Below are 27450 nucleotides of genomic sequence, written 5' to 3' on the forward strand. Positions count from 1 at the left end.
ACTCCGTTCCTGAAACTTACAAGGGATGATTATAACACATGAAGAAGAAAACAGATGTTACTAGGTGTGACTAGTACCCGAATTAATGATACTCATTCATAGACCTTGGAACAGATGATGGGCCCTTTGAGGTTCTTCTGTAAAAACTTAAACATTTTCACCAAACTGGAGCTAAATTTAGGTGCAGAGAAACCCATCACTCTGTCCCTCCCCATTACAAATAAGCCGAATGAAATTATTTTCCAGGGAATACTACACAGCAAGTGTCAATGAAATGACTGTGGATAAAACATGAGAGCCACGTCAGTTTGGTGAAGAGAACATGAAAAATACTTTATTTTGAATCAAACATAATGTTTACATTGTTTATCATATCAATCTGAGGGATGCATGTTCCAATACGAACGGTCACTGATTTGCCTTGGGTTCTATCTTTCTCTGACAGTCCTTCTTGGGCTACATAAACCTCAGTGGAATGATTCATTATTTAATAAAATCATATCAATAGGGAAAATGTGATATAAAAAGTGACTTTGACAGTTTAGATTTGGTCACTTTCTGGCGTTGATGACGTCTGCTCCTTTCCACAGAGGCCTGCCGGAAACAGAACAAGGCTATTTTTTGTTGATTCATATGTCATGGTATTTTGTTTTACTACCTGCACACCACAAATGGAATGTCTCTTGATCAAGGGGGAAGTGAAGTCTGGGATGTCAAAAGGAGGAGCAGCCAGGGCTCTTTGCCCCTGGGTCCGCTCTTTGCAGATCCCCACATTGTCTCTGCTAAATGTATTTAACTACACAAAAGCAAGCTAAGCAATATATTCATGCTGGAGCAGGCAGTGTGAGTCACCAACAGGTAAAGCCACATACTAGCTAGTTACTTGTGCCTCACAAAAGATTCTGCCAGGCCTGAGAGTAGTTGACAAACTTCTCTGTCTCCTACTTCGAGAAGCTCTTTTTAAAACTTCAGCATCTTGGAGACCTTAATAAAGTTTAGAAAATAAACAAAAGGACTCTCTAGAAGTTTTTGTGAGTTGGTTTTTGTATGACAAAAACCTAGCAGAATCTTCTTTAGAGACTTAATTATATTTAAAACCCCCGGAGGGCCCTTGAGAAAGAAGAGCAATGCAGTAATACGTTATGTTTCCTTCATTCTGAGCAAAACAGTTCTGAATTGTGGCATGTATTCACCATTCAAATTCCACCAGGTATTAGCAAGCAAAATGTGTGCAGGGAAAATCCAAAGGGTCAATTTAAAATTTGCACACAATTTGTGTTGCCAATCAGGAGGAAAACCTAGTTTGCACCCGAATCTTGCCTCACTGGCCATCTCAGAATAAGGAAATTAGAATGTAACCATAGCTTGAAGAGAGAGACAGTGACAGCTCCTCCGTATATTCAGAGTGGTCAGCATTCTTGATGCTAGCGTTGTCCGCTTTGGCAGTGTGAGTGTTCCTACATAGATGCCCCAAGGTCCTCTGGTGTGCGTTTGGTGACCAGGGGCCAGATGTACAAACACTAGGAACAGCAATTTCCTAATTGTGATTATCTCCGAATCTCAATTAAGAAATCACTATTCCTAATGTATGAAACTTTTAATTCATACATTTACTTGAGCTCGCTGAATGTGCTCTTGGCTTAGGATTTTCCCCCATATTACTCCTGGCATTTAGCTCTATATTCTTAGTAGAAAATGTCCCATTGTGTCCAAAATGAGTCCACAAATGCATTTTGCACTAAGAAATAGCGCTAAATGTACTCTTGGGGTAGGATTTTCCCCAAACTTACACCCGGCATTTAGCACTATTTTCTTAGCACAAAATGCACCCTTGCATCCAAAATGGATCAGAGGATGCATTTTGTGCTAAGAAATACCACTAAACCGTGGTGGTCGGTACCTGACATGGAAGCCCCGGAGGTCCCAGGAGGATTGGGGCTGCTGCCTTCCCTCATGGGCTGACCGACTCAAGGTCAGCCAATGAGGGAAGGCAGCAGTCCACATCTTGTCACAGAGTGGGATGGGGTCAGTACTGCTGACCCCACCCCACTCTGTGAAGAGGTGTCACTGATTGACACACGGCTCTGGGCACTCCAGGGCTTAAAACTGAAGTGCCCAGGTCGTAGGCAATTGGTGATGCTCCACCTCATTACAAGGAGGAAAGCCTCGAGGCACTTTTGCCAGGCTGAGGTCACGCTCATAGGGCTGTGAAATCCTCGACTTGGCAAAGTTCAGCTAAGGCAGCCAGACGCCTGCACATTTTGTGCAAGCCTACCTTCTGGCTGCCTTACCTGAACCAGAAGAGTGTCTGACAGGCTGACCTTTGTCCAGCCTGACAGACAATCTTCCTGCCTGGAAAAAGGTGGGGGGCGTGGCCCTTCAGCCCGCACGGATGGCCCACTTCTGCCGCTAAATGCAGCTGAACACAAATAGCGAGAGGCCAACCATGTTCGCTAAATGTGCTCTTGCAGTAGGATTGTTTTCCCCCAAAATACTCTTAATTATGCAAGAGGAGCAATCGCGTTATTATCAGCAATTCTGCTTCAAAGAGTAATGTGGAATTACTGGAATTATTCTGGCGTGAATGAAATTCTGCCCGGACCTAGTCATGAAATACGACCAGAGAGCAGACTTTAAGTGTCTATCATTCTCCTTGAGTAGGCAGAGAAACTTACCACAGTAGAAAAGTTTAATATTTTCATTTGTCTTTTCTGTATTCTTGCCTCTGACAATCTATCAGCATCAACTTTACCTCTGAAATACGTGTGTGTTGCCCATGTGCATTTCCCACTTTGGACTGGAGTTGTGAGGGCTGTTGTGAAGGTATGGTTTGTTTCTTTGTTGAGTGGTGGTTCATCTAGCATTTTAAGTAAATGTGTATGGCAACATATATACCGTCTAACTTAAAGCTTGTTGAAAATGTAATAACAACGATTGCTCATTGCTGCCATAAGTGGTAGTTCAAGGGCAGCTAATCACACCCACGACCACTGTATTGAAAGTCCTGCATGAAACTCCGAAGAGGCCAAAAACGAGCTGTTGGCCCTACATAAAAACACTGAAATAGCTACATAAAGGTGCCCAGCATGCGAAAATGAAATAGGCTTCTTCACCGCAAATGTTGTAAACATTGTGGAAAACTAGATAATAACAGGGCCTGTTATTGCACATCAGGTCTGGCCACTCTCTCTCGGATTCGACACGTTTAATCACACTGTGTTTTCGAAGAACCTGGGCGAAGAAACGATGACCTCAGAAGGAAGGCAGAGCTGTTGTATTAACCCAGAGCGTTGCTATGAACTGCTAGCGAAGAGCTGTAATTCACAGGAGTGATGCTCTGTCTCAAGAATTGCAATTTCCGAAGTCCAGAGTATTACAGGACGCTTTCAGAACGCATGCTGTTAGAATTCCCCTAACAGGTATTATTTAAGATTACATTTGCACCTGTAAATTGCAGCCCATAGCTAGGTTTCAAACGGAAAAGAAATAGCCGGCATACCCCAAAACAAAATGGAACACACAGACTGTAAATGTTAGAGGGCTTCTCTTTCGCATGTTTACCTTTGTGGAGGGAGGTATGGTGTCAGAAATTAATATCATTGTCATAATATAATCTGACAATTACTGTGCCCTAAATATCGTTCACAAAAATATCACCCAATAGGAGTAAATAATAGCAGATCTATACCCATTAGTACAATATTTTTGTAAACGATGATTGGGATACAATAGTTATGTCCGACAATGTTTATGCATATGATAATCTGACATACAGGCACAGCAGTTATTATTTATCCTTTTGTGTATATTTGTGTGGGTGTGCAACAGAAAATGAACCTATCCCAGGATGAACTATACCGTGTGGCCTCATATTCAGAGATCTCACACAAGAATCAGGGTGCGAAAAGGCCCCCTAGCTACGGAAACTAGAGTTCTCCCACCAAAGCCAAGCTACAGCTTCGGCTACAGTTCTTGATCCTTTTCCACAGCAGGTGTTCTTGATAGAAAAACCATGACAGCCTCTGCCTCAACACTAAAACACTGAAACTAAGTGGATTGGAAACTCCTGCCTGGACCCATCACTGTTATCAGGTCTTTACATTTAAGACCCTTCTAATCCTGCTGGCTACATGAGACAATCTAGGAAACATCTTTCACCAAGGCCACAACTGCCTGTCAGTTTGGCAAAAATGCTCAAATCCACCATCTCTGATATAGATCCATCCAATGCACGAATCCATATGACATCTCTAAAGATCAAGCATTGCAACTGAACATATCTCGGCCTAGTCAAAAACCTCACGCACCAACTGCAGATTGCTGAACACTGTGCCTCAAGAATGCTCTTCCACCATTCCTCCTTACCTCACGCCATTAAACCCTACATTGGACCTTCATTACCCTGGCTATAAACCACAAGGCCCCATGTCTCACCTGCAAGGGTCTAATTAGGCGCAAGGATACCAAACCTCCCATGGGTGATATGCATGGCATACAAATAAGCATAAAATGCATCTAAAGAACCTGTAGACCATCTATTGTAGGCAATGTCAGCATGTGACTCTGTCCACTACATTTTAAGAAACATTGCTCACTCTATTGCTCACCAGGAACCCAAGAAACCTGTAGCTCTCTTGTCCTCCGCTTGGACCCCCAAATAATGATTCTATTCTAAAATACCTCCAACCCGGCTTGTCTGACAATTGTACTGTCAGGCCACACTCCACCTGGTTGACTCAAAATCTTTAGGCTTTCCAGACGTCGTGCAGACACCTTTTGTGTCACACAGCACATTAATCAGCTTCAGGTGGATGAGAGTCCATTATACCACAGGACAATAAAACTGTGAATTCAAGATCACAAACGCACCCTAGCATCTAGTGCATAAGCCAGATGAGTTATCTCACTACCTGGTAAACGTATGACACTGGTCTATAAGCTGCATCCTCAAACATTGGAAGGCCTACCAGCTGCATCCTCAAACACTGGAAGGACTATCGGATGCACCCTCAAACACTGGAAAATGGAAGTGTGCTGCCAGGTTCAAGAGGGTATGCCAGTACTTTTTATAAGGAAGAGAACATGGCACCATGAGAGTGTGGAGGCCATTTACCTTTTTGGAATAAATGATCTAAGTCCTGTTTATAATGCCATTTCAAGTCTTGCAAAGCTTGAAACACAGTGACCAGAGTATTAAAGATGCTGCCTTTTTATAGGGCAAATATTTGTGGGCTGGGGTAAGTAGGATTGCCACAGCATTAGATCGCCATAATAATGAGGTCACTGTGTTGTAGAGTGTCTGGTTCTATAGTGCACTGCTCCTGCCACATGCACTCTCACTGTCTGGGGGTGCAGTGAAGAGTGAGGGTTCCACTGAACCCTCTAGATTTACAACACAGACAGCTACACTGAGAGATTCATAAAAATCATTGCAGTGAAATCCTATTTCCTCTTCGATCATCGCGGTCTCAAAGGAATCACCAAAGGAATCAATCATTGCGTGTGTGGGTTATGAAAATATTGATCGCCCTCCAATGTCTGTCGAGGGATTCCGAGCAAATTGGCTGCCGTTGCTCTAGAACAGACCGGTGACGCAAAATAAAGAAATATTTGCTATTTCAAACCATGAAAGACAATGCCATTTTTGAAAATCACAATTAAAAAAAGCAAGTAAAAAAACAAGTCATACTTTTGGCAAATCTGGTCATTTGCATTAGTGTTTTATATATATATATTCAACAATCCACCACCCATAGTTACAGCCACCTCACAAGTATTTCTTAAAGCATGCCCACCTGTGCTAAATGTCGTTGGGCACAGACACTCAGTAGACCAAAGTAGTAGAGCCAAGATAGCGGACACTCAAAAACTATTAAATGAGACCTTAGAATTGGTGTTTCATTTTCGGCTGAGCTTCCCATTCACATACAACCCTTCAGCTGCTCCTGATAGCGCTATAGCAATACCAGCAGGCTACAAGATCGCTCGACATGATTGCTTTTACAAGTCAGGAAGAGGACTCACTATCATCTACAAGGAATCAATCAAATGCACAACATCCACAGAGAATGCCACTCCATTCATTGAACATCTGCACTAGAAGCTGCAAATCTCTGAAAAAAATTCAGCCTTAACGGAACCCTCGCCCACCACCATTTGCAGAGTTACTTGTCCCATAATCTCCTGGAATTCTTCCAAAAAGCTAGTCAGACAGAAGTTCGACATATGACAATTCCCAGTCAAATGTCCAATACATTACCATCTGCCAAGTGGAGTAAAAGTCTCACACAGTTGGATGGCAACTTCTCTTATACCTAGCTCCCATCTGCAATCAACTACAAGGTTGGGTTCAGTTGTATGTGTCATCATACAGAGTCATACTGTAGCGTAGAGGTGGTTGAGTCACTGGAAGCTCAAGCCAGACACCTGGCTGTGGCTCATCCCGAGGTCTACCTGAAACCTTGAGCTGAAAAGAAGCTGAGCTTAGATGTGGCTTCTGTCTGCCATCACACTCTAGCCTCATGCACCAAGAATTGCAGACAAACAACAAGAGACAGAAAAAAAGATACCTATTACTTGGTTGTAGTGCGCAATGTGAAACAAGAAAAGCGGTGATTAATCATGGCTGGCCAGCTCGCAAATAGTTTGATTCTAGAAAAATATTTCATTTCAATGAGACTCCTTTCTCTTCAGTATCACTTATGAGAGCGCCTTCAAATACTTGAGTTCAGGATGTGCGCTGTACAAAAACCTTGTGTTGGATTTAAAAGAATATAATGCTGCTCCACCTATAATAAGAATTTAGACTACATTTAGAGTATACATGGAAAACATGTTGCTTCTTTATTCACTAATGACATTGTCATCAGGGCAGAGGGTGGAAGAGGAATGTTTTGAAGTTCATGCTTAAAAACTGTGACTTTTAATAAACACCTCTCAATGCTGTTATATATTATGGTGCAATAAGATGAAATCCTGCAGTACAAGTATATCTTTTTTTTATTTTTAAAGAGACTTTATCATATTTTCACATGATGCACATTGAATAAATTACATGCCAAATCTTTTCAAGGCTCAGCTCATGCACGAGCTCTTAGAGCCAAGCTAGGCCCTTGGTTTGGCACTTGCTCAGCTCCCTGTGATGTGTTGGCTCGCCCACCTCTAATTCCACTGATCTGACATGCACCTGCAACAATCTTAGTTTGAAGTGACTAAAGGACAGACTATAATTGTGGATTTCTTTGATTTAATACACTGGAGATCTTATCAACTATGGGACTGCATTCCAGAGTTCGAATCATTGAATAGCTCCCGTTATCATCAGACATAACATCCAGTGCTTAATTGGTAAAATAAGAAAGTCTGTGTTATATTTATATGCTATGTGGTTTATCACTTTATCATTACTCACATGTTCACTGATTAGAATGTGCATTCTTATGATGCCTTAGAAGGTTCTAAGATGATGTCATGCCCGTGGCATCAGTGAGCAGTTGGTCCAGCTGTGTCTGGTATGAAAATGTTCAGGTCTTCCTTTGAAGAATAAATCTACTTGGAAATATTACCAGATCTACTTGGTTCATTTATCATAACAAATTTGGCGACGTTTTTCTTCTTGGCCAGACAGTTGGATGAAGAAATGTTATCAAGGAAGATAGTTATCCTTACCAAACATTAATGAGTTAATATTAATGCTGGATGGTGCTAAAGTTTTTAGCAAATTAGATATGCGGAGTGCATATCATCAGGTAGAACTAAGTCCAGGTTCTAAAACACTGACTTCATTTATCACAGGGGAGGGCACATTCCAGTTTTGTAGACTACTGTTTGGATTGTGTTCCGCCGCAAGTGTGTTTCAGCTCTTGATGAATTCAATCTTGTCTGGTATTGACAAGGCTGTTGTCTTCCAAGATGATATTTTAGTGTTCGGAAAGGATGATAGTGAACATAATATTGCTCTTACAAAAGGTTTGGAAAGAATTGCAGAGGCTGGATTGACGTTAAAACGGGAAAAATGTTAGTTCAAAACACACGAGGTGGAGTATTTGGGACATTTAGTCACTAAAGAAGGTATAAGACCAAAAGAAAACCTAGCAAGTGCAATTGCAAATGCAAGGGTGCCACATGATAGGGACTCATTGAGATCTTTCATGGGTTTAGTGGAATATTACTCGAAATGTGTGCTGAACTTTTCACAAAAAACGGAATGTTTGAGGGAGCTTTTAAGAAAAGGAAAAAAGTTTTTGTGGGGGAAAATGCAACAATCTGCTTCTGACTTAATTAGGAAGGAAATTGTTCATGCGGGTGTGTTGACTCCTTTTCAGAGTGGTTTGGAAAATATACTTACCATGGATGCCAGTGGGGTAGGTATTGGAGCCGTTTTGGCACAGGTGCTTGATGGAGTGGAAAGGACTGTAGCGTTTGCCTCACGTTCGTTGTCAGAGTCTGAGCATAACTATTCAGTTATAGAGAGGGAGGCTTTGGCTGCGGCGTGGGCAACAAGTAATTTTAGAGTGTTCTTGTGGGGAAGTCACTTTCGGTTGCGCACTGATCACAAACCATTATTGAAAGTTTTAGGGCCAGGAGGAATAAGTAATTGTTCTGGTAGGTTGGCTAGACTGGCAGTAAAATTGCAAGATTGTGATTGTAGAGTAGAGTATGTTCCAGGTTGGTGTAACAAGGTTGCTGACTGCTTGTCAAGACTGCCAGACAAAGAAGTGATTGTTTCAGATTTTTCAACAGAAGAGGTTGTGGCAAGTGTTGATGACGCGTTAGAGAGTTTGGATGGTGCCATTCAAAGGAAAGAATTGATTAAAGAGATGGAAGGAGATGCAACACTCATTGTTGTTTGTAGAATGGTGAAGGGTGACAGTAGAAGGGAAAGTTCTGTTCCACTTGTTGTGCGTCCATTTTTGAAGATTGTGGACCAGATGTCTGTTACCAAGGATGGAGTGATCATGCATGAAGATAAATTTGTACCGCCACAAGGTTTGCATGCAAAACTGATAAGTCTAGCGCATGAGGGGCATATGGGGCAAACAATGACCATAAGGAGGTTGAGAGAGTTTTATTGGTGGCCGTCTATGGATCGGCAGGTGAAGGTTTGGGTGGAAAGGTGTGTGGCCTGAAAGGAATCAGAGAAAAGATTAAGGGTAGGAATTGGGTCTTCTGATGAGTAACAGCATGTTTCTTTAGCTGATAGAGTTTGGGAAAAGGTTTGCTTGGATTTTATTGGCCCATTTTCATTTTTGAAGGAGAATGAGAGGTATGCAGTTGTATTGGTTGATGCCAAATCAAAATGGGTGGAGGTTGCTTTTATGAACAATATCACGACAAAAGCAACTATTGCTGTTTTGAGTGAGATTTTCAAAAGGGAAGGTTTTCCAGATATCTTAATAACTGACAATGGCACGCAACTAACAACAATGGAAATGAAGGAATTTTTAGAATCAGTTGGTATAAAACATACATGTTGTGCGTTATACAATCCGCAAGGAAACGGACTTGTGGAACGCATCAACCGCATGGTTAAAGGTACAATGCAATTAGCTCATGGAGCCGGTTTATCTGTAATTGAGTCTGTGAGTGTCATGCTGTGGGCGTATCGCACAACTGTCAACAACGATCTGGGCAAAATTCTTTTTGTAATGATGCAGGGAAGGGAGGCAGGCACAAAACTGCTTCCTTCATGGATGCGTAAGCAATCAGTAAAGGGTGATTCACAGTATGAGAAACAGTCTCTGAAGCAGAAGTGTTTTTATCAAATTGGAGATTGGGTGAAAGTAAAACCTGGAGGATATTGTAATTTGTTAAATAAGTTCAGAGGACCGTTTAAAGTGAAAGCTGTTGGAGGTAATTGGGTTAGATTGACCAATGGGCAAGTGTGGAATTTGAGGAGGGTGGCGTTGTACCAAAGGGGAGAGAGAAAACATGGAGAAAATGTGGAGGGTAGGTATGGTAATGAACAATGTTCGCCATGGATGCTGATGAAGGATGGGGAATTTTCGAATCTACAAGGTGGTGAGTCTTCGCTCTGTGATGAGGCGACTGCATCTGATAGAGATGCCATGCCTACAAGGAACGGAGATGGGTCTGGTGCTTCACGTATTTTGAGGGATGCTAGTGAGAGAAGGTTACCTGTTTATTTGAATGATTATATTTCTTGATTTCTTTTTTGATTTTTATTATGTTTTTTAGCTTTGTTTAATAGTTATTTTCATATTTGTTGTGTTGATAAAGGGGGAGATGTGTTATATTCATATGCTATGTGGTTTATCACTTTATCATTACTCACATGTTCACTGATTAGAATGTGCATCCTTATGATGCCTTAGAAGGTTCTAAGATGATGTCATGCCCGTGGCATCGGTGAGCAGTTGTTCCAGCTGTGTCTGGTATGAAGATGTTCAGGTCTTCCTTGAAGAATAAATCTACTTGGAAATCTTACCAGATCTACTTGGTTCATTTATCATAACAGTCTGTTTCCTGAAGTTTTTCTCAGATGCTCACGGCCAGCGCTGTTGAATGTCGGCGTGCCGAATACCAAGGATGTCTAGTGCTCATTCCATCTCATGCCTCTTTCATCCACCACCCTTCACTTCTAGGTCCTTTATCTCTGCTGCAGCTTCTTTTTCCTGCATGCTTCCTCTCTTCCTCGCTGTCTTCTCTGTCCTCTTTTCTTTCCCCATGTTCTGCCTTTCTCTCTTATTTGGGTCGGAGTCTCATGAATGAAATATAAGTCCGGGTCCCCAAAAAATGAATGCCATGAGCAGTGCTTAATTTGTAAAAGAATGAGTGCCAGTGGTCAGCGCTTGATTTGTAAACGAATGAGTGCCGGTGCCCAAAGCCATACTCCAGTGGTTCTATTAAGAATTGGTGCACTGAATAACAAGGATACCTCTTATATTCTAACAATCTGAAAAATGTTCTCCATGTTTGAAACCGAGGCTTGTCACAAGGCGACCAAAATATTATGCATCCAGCGTACCGAATCTAGGGCTGTGTAACAACCTAAAATGCTCTGATATAGTTATTATGGTTCACAGTAAAACAGTGCAAGGACCTATGGTTTATGAGATCTTATGACAGCTTCACCTATCTTGGATACCATAGCCAGCAGCCAGGAAAACTGCACAGACCTTCCAGCCACATGTTGTCCTTTGTGGGAGTCCAAGGGCACACAGTGGAGCAGGGCTAACCTTACAACCAATCCCCCTCCTCCCAGCCATTCACAACAATGCTAAGCAGGGGTGTAGCTTGGTCTGTAAGATGGGAGGGAGTGAGCTTTTAATTTTTCGACAATTATGCTGGCATATAATGTTAAAGTACATTATATGAACAAGCAGGGCACATAATGGGAGCTCAATGGGCAGCGGAAAGGGAGAGGAATGCGGATTGGTATGAGAGAAAGACAATAATTTGAAAAATTAGCAACATTTTTTTAGGACTTTGGAAACAGAGATGAGAGAGTGTGTACGTGTTTTCGTCAGTGTGCGCATGCAAAAATCAAAGGTGAAATGCGACAGACACCTCACCATAGCCAACTGAAAGCATTTGAACCCAACTATTCATCAGAAAATACATGTATTAGGGGTTGTAACACCCCAAACACCCTCCCTGAAGATACGTCCCTGATGCTAAGCCCGCTAAATCTTTCAGTCACTCACTCCTCTTCACCCCACTACACAAGTCCAGTGACAAGTGGCACAACACAGCCACCGAGGTCACCATGCACAACACCAAAGCACTAAGTACATAGGCCAAAATGCAAACCCACACCGTTCCAGCCACATATAACCTGTCCACTAAAAGTGCTTCGCACCTCATCAGAGGTATTAAGCGCCTCATAAATGCAACTACAATACCCTTTCTTTCTGCAACTAATGGAGGAAAGCACCCCTGCCCCTCCATGTTAATGTCAGTGTCCGGTACTGAGCAAAGAGAACTAATTCATGAAGTCTGAAAAAAACTTTTAGAGGTTTTCCTTTCATAGTGCAGTGAAGGAAGCGTGCCTCTTTAATCAATGGGGCCACAGAGAACCCAATGATCCAAGCAGCCAGCTTCAGGGCCCCTGTTGTCCAAAGCAGCAGCAGCGGCAGCATGGGAATCCAAACTTTAGGCCAGGATTTCTCAGCAGAGACAAGCAGAGCAGGTCAGGCCAAGAAGGCCCAATTGTAGCACCCCCTCTGCCTACAGTGAGCTGTGGAGTCTCAAGGGCTCTCTCTCTTTCTATCTCACACACATCACCGTAAAGGCACATGCTCCATTCACCCTGAACACTGCACAGCGCTCACTGGGCACAGGCTGGGCAGGAGGAGATAGTGGAAAGGAGCATTATCACACAGGCACATATGGCAACCGTGTGTGTGTGTGCATTGGGTATTTACCATTTTCAAGTTTGTCAAAAGCCAACCTTGCATCACCGCTGGGTCCGCCCTCAGGCCCCTGTCCTCAGCTCTTTACTGCATATAGGCATTCGTATACCCCCCTCAAGCCTCATCCCTCAAACCTTTGCCCTATCTTGGCCTGTCATTTGTACCTCCCATGTTCCCATCCTCAGAATTCACCCCGCTCCCCACCCCCGCCCCCATGGACGTCAATTCACCAAAATGCCTGGGGTAGTGGAAGTGACTTCACATGCCCCTAGACATTCACTTTCACTCATACATACACATGCTTACACATAGACACGCATTCACACATATACAGACACTCACTCACACATACACACGCACTCTGCCTATACGTGCACACACATTCACACATAAGTTACATAAACACACTCAAAACTGCAAGCATGCACACAGCATACATATATTTATAAGCATTTTTTTTACTTACCTGAGCTGCCAGGGAAAGTCATATTCCAGCTATTGTACTCCATTTTTTTCCTAAAATATTAGCGAATAATGTATTCGCATAATTAACAATTGACATAAATCAAGGAGGGTGAAGCCCCTAACCGAGGTCCATAAGGACGAGCTGCTTCTGTTCCCGCCACTGATGTTGCCACTGCTGACGCTAGGGGTCGCAAAGGCAGTGCCAGGGGTCACATGCAGGGTGACAGGGGTCGCAGCTGCGAACCCTGGCGACTCCTAAATGAGGCCCATGCCCACCCTCTCTCGCTGCTGCCAGCCCACACACTGTGTGCAGGCATCTGTACGTGCTCAGTACCAGCTTCCTTGAGAAGAGCACTCTGCTGTACTGTACCGGTACTGAGCTCTAGTAGATAGTAGAAGGAGAATGAAAAGACAGAAAGAGGAGAGGGCGGAGAAAGGGGTTGAATACGAAGACAAAGCAAGAAATGGACAAAGAGAGAAGTGAAAAAGCAAACAATGATAATAAATAGAAAAGTTGAGGAAATTAGATCAAACGACCCTACAAAAATGACTGTATTTGTTTATTTTTCACGTGGTCCGTCTGGGGCTTGTAAGGCGGCTGACAAGCGGCCTACCTGGAGAAGCAAAGCCAAGTTAATTCACTAGGAGCCAGGATTTAAGAGCTCTTCTGAAAGAAGCCAGATGTATTTTCAAAGGATGAGACTGGGGCAAGGAATTCCATAGCAAGGCAGCAGCATGAGAGGATGCACGGCCACGGCTCCAACTTTATGAATCTCCTGACAGTCGAAAGGCCCTCACTCACCTCACATGAAGGCTGGAAAATCAAACTAATCCTCTGCAGAAATGCAGGGTCGCTGCCCCAGATTGCCTCATGTGACAAATGCACCAGTGAGGTCATTAATTTGTTTAATACCAGATATGGCAGACCATGGAGGGAGTTTGAGAAAGATTATGGCCGTCAGGTTTTGAATAATCGGCAATTAATGCAGTTGATATTTAGGTAGCGCCTTATGCAGTGCATTACAATAATCAAGGCGTTAGCAACTGACTGCCCTCAAAACTGGAAAGCCGACTACAGTGGAGAGGAAATGGAAAATCCTATTAAGAACTCTTAGATGAGCATAGGATATAGAAGAAAATGTAGTCATTGAGAAACACAGTTCAGTTGTTTATTACGTACCTTTTCAACAGGAGCAGAGTAATTGTCCAATTATAAGGGGCATCGGTCATTTAACTAGTATTCAAAGGAGTGCAGACCTCTAGTAATGAAAGTGAGTTTGAAAAGGAGAAGGAAAAAAGAGGAAAAGGGGAAAGCAGAAAACACTCAGCATTTGAGATACAAAGTCTAAATCTCAAGTTAAAGGGATATAGCCAGACAATTGAACAAGATAGTAATTGAGCTAATGGAAAAGAAGGGAAATAGACTCATAACAGGAAATAATGAAACAAGGGAAACGTAGCTGAAAGGGGGCACACAACCTAAATGTATCAACGCTTGAAAAGGGGCAGAGAAGGAAAGAAAGTGAAATGTGTACATCCTAAAGCCCACAGAATCTAAGCTAAGGGAGAAACCTCCCTGGCTTAAAGACCTGCAGGAGAAATTTGAGTGTAACATGCTGCTCACTAGTTTCATATATATTGAAACAGCTCCGTTAATGCACCCGCTGCGACACACTGTGAAACCCCTACAGGTTTCCGTCCTAGTGCGATGGAGGCCTCTCAGTGTCAACTCTGTCACACGAGCTCTTTGGTTAAGAAATTAAAACTTCAAAAATGAGAGGCCCTCAGTCAATCCTGCCTAAGGGCCCATTAACGTTAAGGGAAACAAAGTGATAACGGAAATAGTAAAAGAACAAGTCATGGTATTAGAGCTGCTAGATGTAGAACCAGGCCTTGTTGGCGGAGCCCCCTTTCGGACACGGGGTCCCAGCTGTGAGCTGCGCGCTGCAGGAGCCTCGTCATTGTGATCGGCGCCATTTTGCTCGCTTGCCCCCACTTTTCTAATTATCTGACTATCTGTATCCTGGTAAGTAAATACGGTCTTGGCAATACCTCCGCACCTCGGGGAAGTTGGCACTGCTCCTGACGCCCTGCGTGTGCAGTTTCTGGTGCATAATAAGGTGGCGGGCCGCCAAAAGAACAGAGGTGCGCTGTGAATTTTCTGATTATATGGCCCACGGACAGTCAGCTTGTGGTCTACTGGGAAATAAGCAACGGTGGATATCACAGCGTTTTTCTATTTACAGCGGTGCATTCTGTAAATTGGTGATTTTAACTAGGCAGTGAAACAGTCAACATGCTACCTGATCTGTGTGGCTTGATGGGATCCATGCATGCTAACGGTAGGTGTTCATTCTTTACGCCTGGGTCTTATTTGTAGAAAATGGACCAGCAGTGTTCGTAATGTAGGCCTTTGCCTTTCAGTGGGGCCTACAGAAGGTGCACGTCACTAAGATGAGGGGCGCAGGCGAGAGCCCTACGTCCCCCTGTCAGGGGATTATAAAGCCAACGACGCTCTTACACACGGCACAGTGCCGGAAAGCAACGGCCACTGGTCATCAAGGGCTGCTTTCTACAGCGCTGGATTTTCACCAAAAGCCCTTGTGCATTCTAGTTTCTTCATACTTCTTGAAAGAGTAACACTTTTCAAACATGCTTAACACTGATGATATGTAAGAGTGAATTTACAAGTGGATGCAACCTTTGTGCATACCATGTAATCTCAAGGTAAAGGTTTCACAGCAAAGCTGGCATATCTACGGGCCTGATTCCGAGATTGGCAGTCCAATCAAAACCGCCAATCCTACAGTGGCGGAGCAGCTATCGCCGAACCAGTGGTCCAACTGCCACATTTAGTTGAGGGGGGAGGGGGGCAGGGGGGTCGGACCACCATAGGACCACTGCTACTGCAGGGGATCCGTCATCCCTGGTGGTGTTGCAGCGGTCTGAGGCCGCCATATATGCTGGTGGTGCCGCAGCTGCACCGCCAAGCATATTACAGTATTCCTCACCGCTACAGTTTTCATGACTGTGAGCCTGCCATGAAAAGTGTGGCGGTGAGGAAACTAAGGGGGTGCCTCTGGGCCAGGGGATGCATGCAGGGGGGCGTGTGGTGTGCCCCCCTGTTCCAGCACAACATGGACTTCAAAGTCCACACCGTACTGGAATTCACTGAGGTGGTTCCATGGCGCTGCCTTTCTAAGGATCACATACGAGCCTTTGAAAGGCACCGCCGCGACAGGACTGCCACACCTATATTCCAGTCGGAATATGGCGGGCAGCCAGACTACGGGTTTGGCGGTCTTGGAGCGGGGCGCTGGCGTGGCGGCCTGCTTCAAAACCGCCAAATTCGTAATCAGGCCTGAAGACTTTCATAATTCCTAAGTCAACTAAATGACGATCCATTTCAAAAGAGCAGGAATCAATGCTTCTAAATAAGGGTATGTCTGCATTTTTACATTTAAATATGTAAAGTGGCTTGAAAAAGCACAAAATATTCTTATCACGATTTTTGTTCATGTTTAAAAATCTTATGACCTACAATTACCTTTCAGCATCAATAAAGGGTAACTATTGTCATATCAAATGTGTTACCAATTATGTTGACTGGAAAAAGTGTATTGTATCCCAGTACACGTAGCATCTCACTAAGGGCAATTAGAGGTCTCACCACACAGTGTGGCATAGTTCATTACAGAGCCCTGCAACTGGCACTGGGAAATCACTCATTAGGTGTCTTCAATCATATGTCAGAGAGTATGCTCCGTGGTTAGAGTTTACATTTCTGTATCTATTTGAAGGCCATCTTCAAATGTTCTCATGAGTTTAGAACCTTCCTGGGTAACACCTTTGTTTCAGGTTCATCACATGCTCTTCACTGTAGCCCAGTACACGAAAGCCTATCAATTTATATCTTGTTGTGACATGTGTAACTATGCTCATTTGGGGTGCTGGCGATACCCTTGTTGCCTGTTCCTGTTGTAATTCACAAATATATTTTTCCTTGTTAAACACTTTTAGATGTCAAACTGGTTTTGGGCCGATTTTCTTAAACAATAGGTTGGATGGTTTGCCTCTGCAAGACAGCTATTTCCGCAGAAAATGTGGATTCTCTTAGTTGCCCAATCTTGGATATTTTGTAAATTTCCCAGTAGATTTTGGATATATTGAGAAAGTCTGGTAGTTTGTATTCCTTCACGTATTCTTCCTGTTCTGTCTCCTGCTCTCTTATCTCTCACTCAAAGCAGGAAGTAGTCACATGAACTCTGGCATTTGTTAGCCACTGGTGTTCTATATCTAGAAGGACTCAAGCTAGAAAGATGATTGGTTCCTACATGTCCCAGATATGTGAGGGTTCCAGGGCTCTAGCCATTCGATGGGGTTTACATCTGCAATACGATAGGATGAAATAAAGTGATTTCCACTGTGTGGTTTTAGACCAAGTTAAAAAAAAATGTGGACAACTAATTCTCTGCGAGCTGGAGTCATCTGCAAAAAAGACTATATCAAGTGAAGGTCATGGTTTAGAGATGTCTGAATTTACATATTCCCCTGCCATTCTTCTGGGCGATACCGACTGCAGACTAAATGGAGAGACACTGCTGGCTGCAGAGGTAGGATTCCAGATCACTGGTGAGAAAAGGACAGGAGACCTACATGTCTAAAAGAACTGCTACAATTAACGTCCTTCACTCAAGGCCTGTGGACCGGGGGGGGGGGCTTTGGATACCAGCTATTATTGATTCCTAGGTAAAAAAACATATATTTCACTATTTTCACTTATTCTGATGCTTCAAATGCATTGTGATGGTTGGAGCTTTTCTAAATTCAATTAAGGCCACCCATCGTTCAATCTATATTCTGTTTGGCTGCTCCCACAAATCAATCGGAAGATACCAACTTAAGTTTATAGCTTCAATTTCAAATTCCTTCATATGTACAGAAAGTTTTAAGATTTTCAATTTTACATTTTGCTTCTTTATTTATTTATACCTTATTAATCTGTTTATAGTATTTAATTTTCGAAGCAGTTGTTGATCCCTTGAGTTGACGTCACAGACCCCCAAGGGTCCCTGGGCCATAGGTTAAGAACCACTGCTGTAAACAATTTGCATCCCTGTTACATGCAATACTATAGGATGTTCATAAAAGCTAGCCGTATTGATGGGTATAGAAAAGTGCTATTTAGAGATGAAAGTTAGCAAATGTAAAGTCTCAGAGCAACACTTTCACTAGAACATCTTTGGAGCTTCGAAGTATGGCAATTTCCCTATGAATATATTGTTACAAATGAGATAAGTGTTCTGTGTATTCCAGAATTAGTAAAAAAAAAAAAATCTTTTGTGAATTACTCAGCGCAGGCTTCCCAGTACAGTATTCCATGCCCAGGAATAAAGTCTTCACGGGTAAATTCACACATTATGTGCTACACTAATATTTTGCAGTCTGCTGCACTTGACTGTTTTGTTTCCTTTCAAAACATAAAACAGATGACGGGAGAGCTGGTGATTTTCTGCTCCAGGGAACTATTTAGTTCCACAGCTATTAAAAGCCTGGTGCTTTGTTCGAATCAAGATGGACGTGGGATAGCACGTCTGCAGATCTCCAGCCAGCCTGAGGTGGGCCTAAAGAAGACCCCGACCACTGAGGCACAAGGAGGGGGGCGCAACATGTGAAAAATGAAGAGCGGGACAGTGGTCTTCGGGCCTGCCTCATCAGTGTCCGCCCTCGCGTCTATGGCAACACATATCAACATAATACCAATGCTTATTTGTAAAAATTAATAAGTGTGGGAGCTCCACGTTTTTCATAGCAACCGCTGCTGCTGGTACCAAACGCCAATGTTACCCAATGCCCAGATTCTCTTGTCTTGATGCCACCTCGTGCTTTCCTTTTCGACCACTCTACCCTTCCTATCTCTTTATCTCGCTCTTTTATGTTCCTTTCACCTCAGTTTCACCATTTGTCACTGTTTTCTATCTTTTTCCTCCTACTTCTTTCTGCCTTTTTACCTTCCTGTCTCTTTTTCTGGGTCGAAGTATGATGATGAAACATAAGTCTCAGGCCTCAAAAATTAGTGCTGGTGTTGGCCAACTTTACTCACCGACCTCCTGCAATCACTGGCACAAATTAAACACTGCCTGCTTCCCATGAATGGTCTTTACCTGTGAAGACTGTCCACAATTAGCTGTAGCCTGCGGTATTGGCTGCTACCCTTGGCTTGCTCTTTGAAACTCCAGGTGTGGTCCTTGGTCTAACAGGTCTCGGGGGTCATGGAGGCAGCACCAAGAAAAGAAAGTAACTATGATTGGCTTTCTGCAGTATCCACTCTCTGCCCTTCCTCAGTCCCTCGGCAGCAAGTAGGAAGTGGTGGGAGGAACAGGTAGGAACCAGAGCGCAACCCAGCGATGTCATCTGTGTTTGAAGGATACGTCAAGCCACATCTGCTGGTCCTAGCATTTTGGTTAATTGGTGCCCATGCCAATGAGCAGCTATACAATGCATGGACGCCTGGCATCATGGTATCAAAATGTGCCACTGATGATGATGTTAGAGTGCAAGTGTGAGATCCTTGCTCACCTATAATGAAAATATGGCCCAATACTCCACCGTGCTGTTTCAACATAATAGATCAACCATGGAAGCCTGTAGAAACTGTAAATTGAAATGTTTACACTAAAGCTTTGACATCACTACTCACATGTAGTAAGAAACTGACATCAATACCTCACTAAAATAATGTATTACTGTTGTGATGCCCCAGGTGGTCCCAGAATAGGCAGTCGTTTGAGAGGCAGATCATAAAGCAAAAATGCGGCTGTTGTTTAAATCAATAAAAGAGGCAAATCATCACCTTTTAGTCCTTTCTTCACACCTATTTTATTACCAGTTCACAGTTATTGTCACAGTGGCAGGCATTTGTGGAAGTAAGATATGTTTGCACCACTGGAGTTCATTACAAGTAGTAAGCGCTTTATAAATGCAATTAAATTACAATACAAGTGTCCTCTGAATTCCGTGTCCTCACACTGGAACCCTTGGCCTCATTCCTTTATATAGTCCTCGAGGACTTGAAATAAACTCATCATGTACAGTTGGAGGCCTTATACCATATTTTAAGGTGCAGTTGTGACATCACAGTGCCTGCTGCCAGAGCCAGCACACACTACGACAAGAAGCGGCTGAGCAGCACACACCCACAACTCACAATATTAAGGAAAAGTTTTGTCTTCCTTGCATTTTCCTTCCTTTAAAATTCAGTGTCACTGCCTGATAAGGAGGCATTTATGGTACTATGTTTATTGTCCTAAACATTCCAAGCCACAAAGCCGGCTTAAAACAAGTTAGTAACAAATTACAAGCTGGGTGGGTAATGCGTGGCTGTTTTTACATGACCAGTTCCGCTTTTCCTTTGCATGTAACATAAATAACTCTTCCATCGGCAGGACTCGGAGCAAGCGTCTAACGATTTAAAAGCAGGTTAGGGAAGATTGATGGCGCAACCATGTATTATAAGCAATAAAACACCCCCTATTGTGCATAAAAAGACAATGCATAACACTTCTGAATGACCAGACCATATAAAGAAATTCAGCTTACAGCCTTGCACCTCTATTATGTCATGCAACTCCTCTGTGGCTTGCATTATCCAATTGGGAACACATTATTTCACATATCCCAAATCAATATCAAGGGAGCATGCTGTACCTTACAGAACATCGATATTAATGAATGTATCAACACATTAGTACATAAAAACAACCGTTACTTGGAGGCCAGGTCATCAACACACTCGCACACACCTATCAGCACTGAAAATCCAAAATCCAGGAGGAGTGTTTGTTACAGAAAGGGCTCTTCACATCACCACCAATGTGAGGGCGAATAATGGCGGTCAGTCCTGCAAGTAACTCCGCTAAGCCGGCTGTATGTCAAAATCTTGATCCAAAAACACATTACTACAAGGATACCAAGGGCAAAATATGGAGGACCAAAAGATCAAGAAGGTAAGTGTGTATAGGTAAATATAGGTTTACTTTTCGTACCTCCACATCTACATACCTTGAAGATATTGTCAAGGTATATTCAGGTGGAGGTAAATAAAGTTAACCTATACTTACCTATATCCACATACCTTGTTGACATTTTTGTCATAAGTATTTCCTCATAATAATACTGTAGCCAATATTTTTTAAACAATTGTCAGGTGGAATACCGCTAAACCAGAAAATTATTTCACATCCTCTCGTAAAATTCTGAGTACTTTACATTCCTGACAATTGTAATAACAGTTTGTTCAGTCTGGGATTTGACAGCACAGCTATCAAAAAGGCCTATGGCTTCCAAAATACACACAGTGGTTTGGGCCTGCCCCTTTCAGCCATTGGCTATCTTTAAACAGCTTCTTTCAGCCATTGGCTATCTTTAAACAGCTTCTTTTAGCCACTGGCTTGATCTTTGTCCATCAGCCCAGTGGATTATCCATCTCTCATCTAATGCTAATGACTTTTTGAGTGTATCCTTTCACCTCACTTGAATGCATTGAACTGCATGAGGAACTACCTTACACTAGCACTCTCTTTCTGTTCCTGTTAGCTGTCTCCTGTGTGTCTCTATAATGTGCTAATGCTGCATGCATTAGAACATTTAACCAACATCTATTGGCTTTGCCAATGCTTGTTGACATATAAAGTTCCCTGCCACAGTGCTGTATGAACAGTGGCCCATTGCCCACTAATTGGTGCTCATTTTATAAACCATGTGACATTGAAAACAGAGCCAGACACATCATGATTCAATCTCATAGTTTATAGGGTTTTACAGTAATTTCTGAAGAAGATGCCACCAAACAATCTTTTTCACTAAAACGCAAGCAGATTTTGCTTTCAGTTCTAGGAAGCTGTTACGCATTCACAAAAACGTAAGACATGCTGGGTAATTTACATGCAAAACTGCCCTCTTGATAAACAGTAATGGAACAGCTTGAGCCACACTTTATCGCACACATAAACTGCCGAATTACAGTTGATATTGGACGCATTTTACAGAAGCTGGCGACTAGCCGGTGGCCATGTTCTGGGTACTCAGATCAGGCAAATGTAAGGATTTGAGAATCCCCTTGGAAACAGAACGTATGGTTCAGCCTAGGGAGTATCACACTGTGCACCACAGCGCGGAAACAATTGCTTAGAAACTGTGAGGGTCTTGTGAAGAACACGCTATATCCAAAATGGGTGGCTGTAGTTTTTAACAAGACTAAATGGAAATCTAAGCTCTTAGATTTAGCAAGACGAAACACTTCATAATTTGGTAGACAGAGCCCCAGCCCAAATCTCAAACTGTTGTTGCGTTCTACCAATTGAGTGGGTTTTGAGTGTGAGGCGGGTCCCAGTTTAGTAGAATTGATATCACTCTTGAAGGAGTTGCTGTTTCATCGTCCTCGAGAGTTGACACTATTTGATGGAGGCCGCCATCAGTGGCATAAAGGTTACTGACATATTTTTCTATAGCCTTTCTGTTCAACAACACACATAACATATTACTGGAATTAGGATAGACCACTGAGGTACTCCAATGGACATTTATCATGGGTCAGGCTTGGAGGGTGGAAGAATACATTAATGTCTCAGAAATACTTACTCCATGACAGTGCCAGCCCTAAATGTATTAAATGCTAGAACTGATCAAATAGGAGGACGCTGAAAAAGAGTGGGGATGCACATAACCTTCCATGATTTAATTGGAAGACCTGGTTAAATAATAAGCAGAGCCGCATTGACATGTTGATAGAGAGCGGCATTTACAATGGGAAGTTATTGCAGGAGGTACAACCTTTTGATAGTCCTTCAAATTCTGGTAGCAGTGAGCCTTGAGCCATTGAGTAATGCAGGTGGAGATGGATAACAAAGAGAGAGTGGGTGAGTGAGAGAGTACAAGACTGTACAGCATCACAAACTAAGTAAACGTGTTTTAGCCATACCCATATAGAGAGTTCCATTGTGCCCGGATGAGAGTTCAGCTTCTAGGTGCTTCTCAACATAACTATGGTCTTTCTTTGCCCCCAAGGCATGTGGAGGGATGGGGGCAGGAGGGATGCATTGAAAACTGAGCCAGAGCAGCAACCCTTGTCATAGCATCCGGCCTATTACTGGTTATGAGGACAGTGTCGTGAAACTTCTGGGTAAATACAACTTCCACAAGTTTGCAACGTATGAGGCACTGGTGGGCCAAGCTTTAGCCGCACTTGTCATGCAAGCCTTTAAAAGGCTCAGTGTTGGCCTCATACATTCCTCCAGCTGTAGCCTCGCATGAGGCAGGCTGGAGATTTCTTAGGGCCTAATTGTTGTAGACTAGCCAGCTGGAATCCCACAGGTGAGGGTGTTCCATTTTTGCCAGGGTTTGTGGCTACTTTGTCAAGCAGGGCAAGAGGCAAAGGGAAACAACAGGAGGCTGGTTCTGCTGCCTTGGGAGGTTGAATATTGCCATGTTGTAAGAGGCAGCGTCGTCTTTGAGTCAATGGTTGCTGTAGCCAGTTTGAGCGCAGAGAAGGCCAGTGAGGCTACATCTAGGGTGAGAATGGAGAGCAGCTCTCCTTGCAGGTTGCCTTCCTTTGTGAGCTCAGCACAGCAGCTGCTCAGCCTGCATCAGGTTGCTCACATCTAGGGATAAGTTTGGCACTGAGTGATGTCTCCTCCAGAGATGTCTGTGGGTGTAGCTGGGCATCGGTGTTTTAGGTGTGGGCAAGAAAACAGAGAAGAAGACAAAGGGGCTGTGCATTACTACTAACTGCAAAACAGCCATGACCCGCTACCACAGAAAAGAGGTTCTAGGTGCCCTCTACTAGAGCCACTGGCACAAGGAGTGGCAGCTGGATATTCTGGTTGGCACAACAACTGATGGGCACTGGGTGGGTCATTTATCTCCTCTACTACCACTTTCCATGAATTCTTTATTGATAAACGATTAAATGTGTGCCCAGTCAGGCTTCATACGGGTAGACATCAAACAGGTTGGGCAGAGGGAGATCAGTGCCAAATGCCAGGGCAGAGGAACAGAGAACCAGCATGCCCAAATAACCAGGGGTCTATGAGGGGCAGCCTCTCACCAGTGACTTCCTATGGCACAGAAGCCATTAAAAACACTCACTCTTCACGTTATCCATCCACAACACAGCTATCCTATCTCACAACACTTAGTTTTTGTTTTGTACAGTTTTATATAACGCAAACTCGACGCGAAATTATTGGAGCGCTTTACACGAGCACCAGTTACATCACAGAAGGACACATTCATATTTGGTAGGCACAGGAAGATTAAGTGATTTGCCCAGAATCACAGGATGTCGAGCCGACGCCAAGACCCAAACCTGATTCCCCTGCCACAAAGTACTACAAACACCAAGTACAGGTTCAACAAGAAATACAAATTCAAACTGAAAGTCAGCAAACTAATGACAATGTATTCTGAAGAGACACTGTCATACTGGTTGTTGGGGTAGGGTGGCAGGAAATGGTGTGCAGCAGAAAATATACAAACAGGGATGGAATCACGCAGACACACCCCCCCCAGTCTTTAACAAGATCTCCACCTTCGTTACTATCTCTCACGCATCCACAGTGCGACACGAGTTGTGTGGCGCAACAATGTGGATTCGTCACACATTATGCGTGAGGAACAGTTGTTCCAGGTCCCTAAACACTGGTACTTGTGCCCTGCGGTGAAATGCTGGAATAAACCTTCTTAAAACAAAAAATGAATATATGTTTCCTCTTCCTGCACCGCCAACACCCTGGTCTGAGCCGAGAGGCCACTGGTGACCACCACGTCCCATTGTGTAAACAGTGGCCCACGCCTGGAAGCGGCCAATCCCCTCCCGCGGCGCGGCCACCACATCATTTGTTGAGTTTCCAGTCAATTAAACAGCAGCGCAGCGCGTGCGTCCGCCCCCTGGCGCAACAAAGCGCGCGCAGGTCGGTGGACGCACGGTGCGTCTGCGTGCACGTGCGCCCCGTGTTTACGTGCCCCTCCATGTCGTACACACACACCTGCTTGTGTATGCGATTTATATCGGAAGCTTGAAATAAACGGGCAGAATGGGGCGCGAGGAGTGTGCTGAGGAGGGGTCGTCGCTGTACATGGTGAAAGGCAATACATTCACGTATGTCGGTGTTTGCATCGTTCAGCCGTGCAGGGGCTGGAAATGGGATCCCGGGATCCCTGTCACTCAACATCCATCATTCACTGAGCACCGCACAGGTGTGATGAGACCTCGGCCTCTGTCATACAACATCCGTTAATTCACTGAACACGGAACACGTATGACGGATTACAGCCTTTTACCTCCACGCCATCCATGTAGACACTGAACACCGCGATCCTCTCACACATATACATTTATTAAATAATGTATTTATTTAATGCATTTTTATAACGCGCGGACTTTACATGTATTTATTTAATGCATTTTTATAAAGCGCGGACTTTACCCGAAGGTGTCAGAGCACTGTACAATAGAACCAGTTACGTTACATGAGAGAACTGTTACAGGAATGGAACAAGCAAAAATAGCATGCTATAGAATGCCACCTTTGCAGCGTACTTGTAAGTAAACGTCGTGTCAGTGTATAGGAATATCCACAGTTCCCTTAGCCCACACTGCACAATATGCATAAAAGCATCTACAGATTACACGCCCTGTGCTGTTTCACACACTTCACCTTTACACATTTACACCAGAATGCTGATACGCACTGCAACACTTGCACACATGGTACACGCTTAAACACATTGCACCCCCTCTTAGAAACCCACAGACCTCTGTTACCCAACCTGCACCCCTTGCTTGCGCAGACCTACAGTGCCCGTGCACACAATATAACCCAGGACCGCTCGATCCCAATTGAATAATCACACCTGCACGCTCCTTCACACCTGCACAATCCCTTACACAGTACACCTATTGTGTGCCCACACACCTTCGGACACATAGTAACCCCTGCACAATCACACACACAACTCCCTTAGACCAGTCACACAAATATGACACGTTTGCACACATGCGCTTCTTAAACGTGCATAGCAGCGCCCCCCACACACACACTGGGCTAGCATGGCGCATAGCACGACACAATACACAACACAACCCTGCTTCTTACACATTAAAATAGTAAACAGACTACACACATATTTATAAATAACTATACAATACAGTAGAGTACAGGACACAGCGGGAGAACAACGGTGCTGTGTATACAATAAACTGCAAATCAGCCATGACAAGAGATGATGGGCAACATGTTTGGGTACTCCCCACACCACCCGTGCCACAGCATCACACGCCACATAACATGCCCTATAATCGAGACTATAAACGTGTCGTGTCACTGGCAGCAAACCACTCATTTGAACGGAGCAGACCCCACCGACCCCCACTCCCCACCACTGTAACGTCCACCGTACCTGGATGTGTGAGGGGACCTGCACACATCCAGTTCTCTTTGACATTTCTACCATTGTGTCTCAAATACCCCGATCGCTTAACCAGGTGTATGATGTGTCCTCAGGAATAAATGTCCCACCTGCCTCAGGTGCCCTCCAGAGCGACCTTTCCCGGGCGGCCGCGCTTCTGAGGCACTGAAGCAGCTGCCGCCTGTGTGCACGGGGACTACCGTGGCACGGGGGTGCCTGTGAGAGGGAAGAGCGCGGCCAGGGCTAGGGACTCTCAGGATATTAGGTGGGTGTTCGGGGAAATCGCTGGACAGGCGAGGTGCGGAGCGGGTTTGACAGGAGCAGGGCTTGAGAGCGAGTTACAGAGGCAGGGCACGGGGGCGGGACAGAAGCGGGTGAGGGGGACAGGTGCGGACGGTGACAGGTGGGCACCGAGGGGCGCCAGGGTCACACCGTGCGTGTGCGCAGAGGGATCCCCTCCCTGTGCCTGGCAGTCCCCGCACTCTTCCTGGTTGCACCCCGCGCCTCAGCCTCCCCTGGACTCGTACCTGCGTACCTGTAGCCGGGTCACGCCGAGAGCAGGGCAGAGCCCGGGGTGGGCGGCAGGGGCGCGGGCTGGAAGCACACACTCGATGCCGTGCGAGGGGGCGCGCTCCTCGGCCTCGCAGCTCCTCTGGTCCTCCTCCTCTTCCTCCTCCTGGGCCGTGTGCGGTGCCGGGCTCCGGTGCGCTCGCCAGGCTGCGGGCAGAGCTCCTCGGGCCCGGCGCAGGCTCTCTGTCGCCACCCAGCGGAGCGAGGGGCGACTGCAAGCCCTCGACCCCTGTGCCTCCCACAGCAACAGCGCTGGATATGGAGCGTGTACAAAGGGCTGGAGAAACCACCGTGTCTCTGCACTGCACCGGGGCTGACAGAACCCGACTAGAAGAGCGTACCTGCTGTACTATTAACACAACGTGTGTGGAAGTATCGAAAGGGCGTTCAACACGAACCACAGCATTCGTTATGCGGAAGAAAAAGGAGATTTTTATTTGTGTCCGTTTCACACTGCAAAATGAGAAAGTTCTTGCCAGCCTCCAACTACAGACAATTAAAAACACGCAACTGTAAAGGAAGCAGACACTTTGCCTTTGGGGGACTTATCGCAGCATCCATCTGCAAAGGAGAG

At 44.4% G+C, this 27450-nt stretch overlaps 1 protein-coding gene across 2 annotated transcripts in view; it reads right to left on the bottom strand.

Annotated features, from left to right (window-relative positions):
- The window catches only part of SEMA4G (semaphorin 4G), a 662424-nt gene extending 635197 nt beyond the window's left edge, over positions 1–27227 (bottom strand). Inside the window, exon 1 of one of the 2 annotated variants that reach the window (XM_078643647.1) lies at positions 26834–27227. The gene's annotated coding sequence lies outside the window, so the exon portion shown is untranslated. The remainder of the gene's footprint in view (positions 1–26833) is intronic. The other variant, XM_078643648.1, reaches the window with a different exon arrangement.
- Between the last annotated feature and the right edge of the window lie 223 nt (positions 27228–27450).

Source organism: Lissotriton helveticus, chromosome 5_1 (genome assembly GCF_964261635.1).
Source record: "Lissotriton helveticus chromosome 5_1, aLisHel1.1, whole genome shotgun sequence".
Lineage (NCBI taxonomy): Eukaryota > Metazoa > Chordata > Amphibia > Caudata > Salamandridae > Lissotriton > Lissotriton helveticus.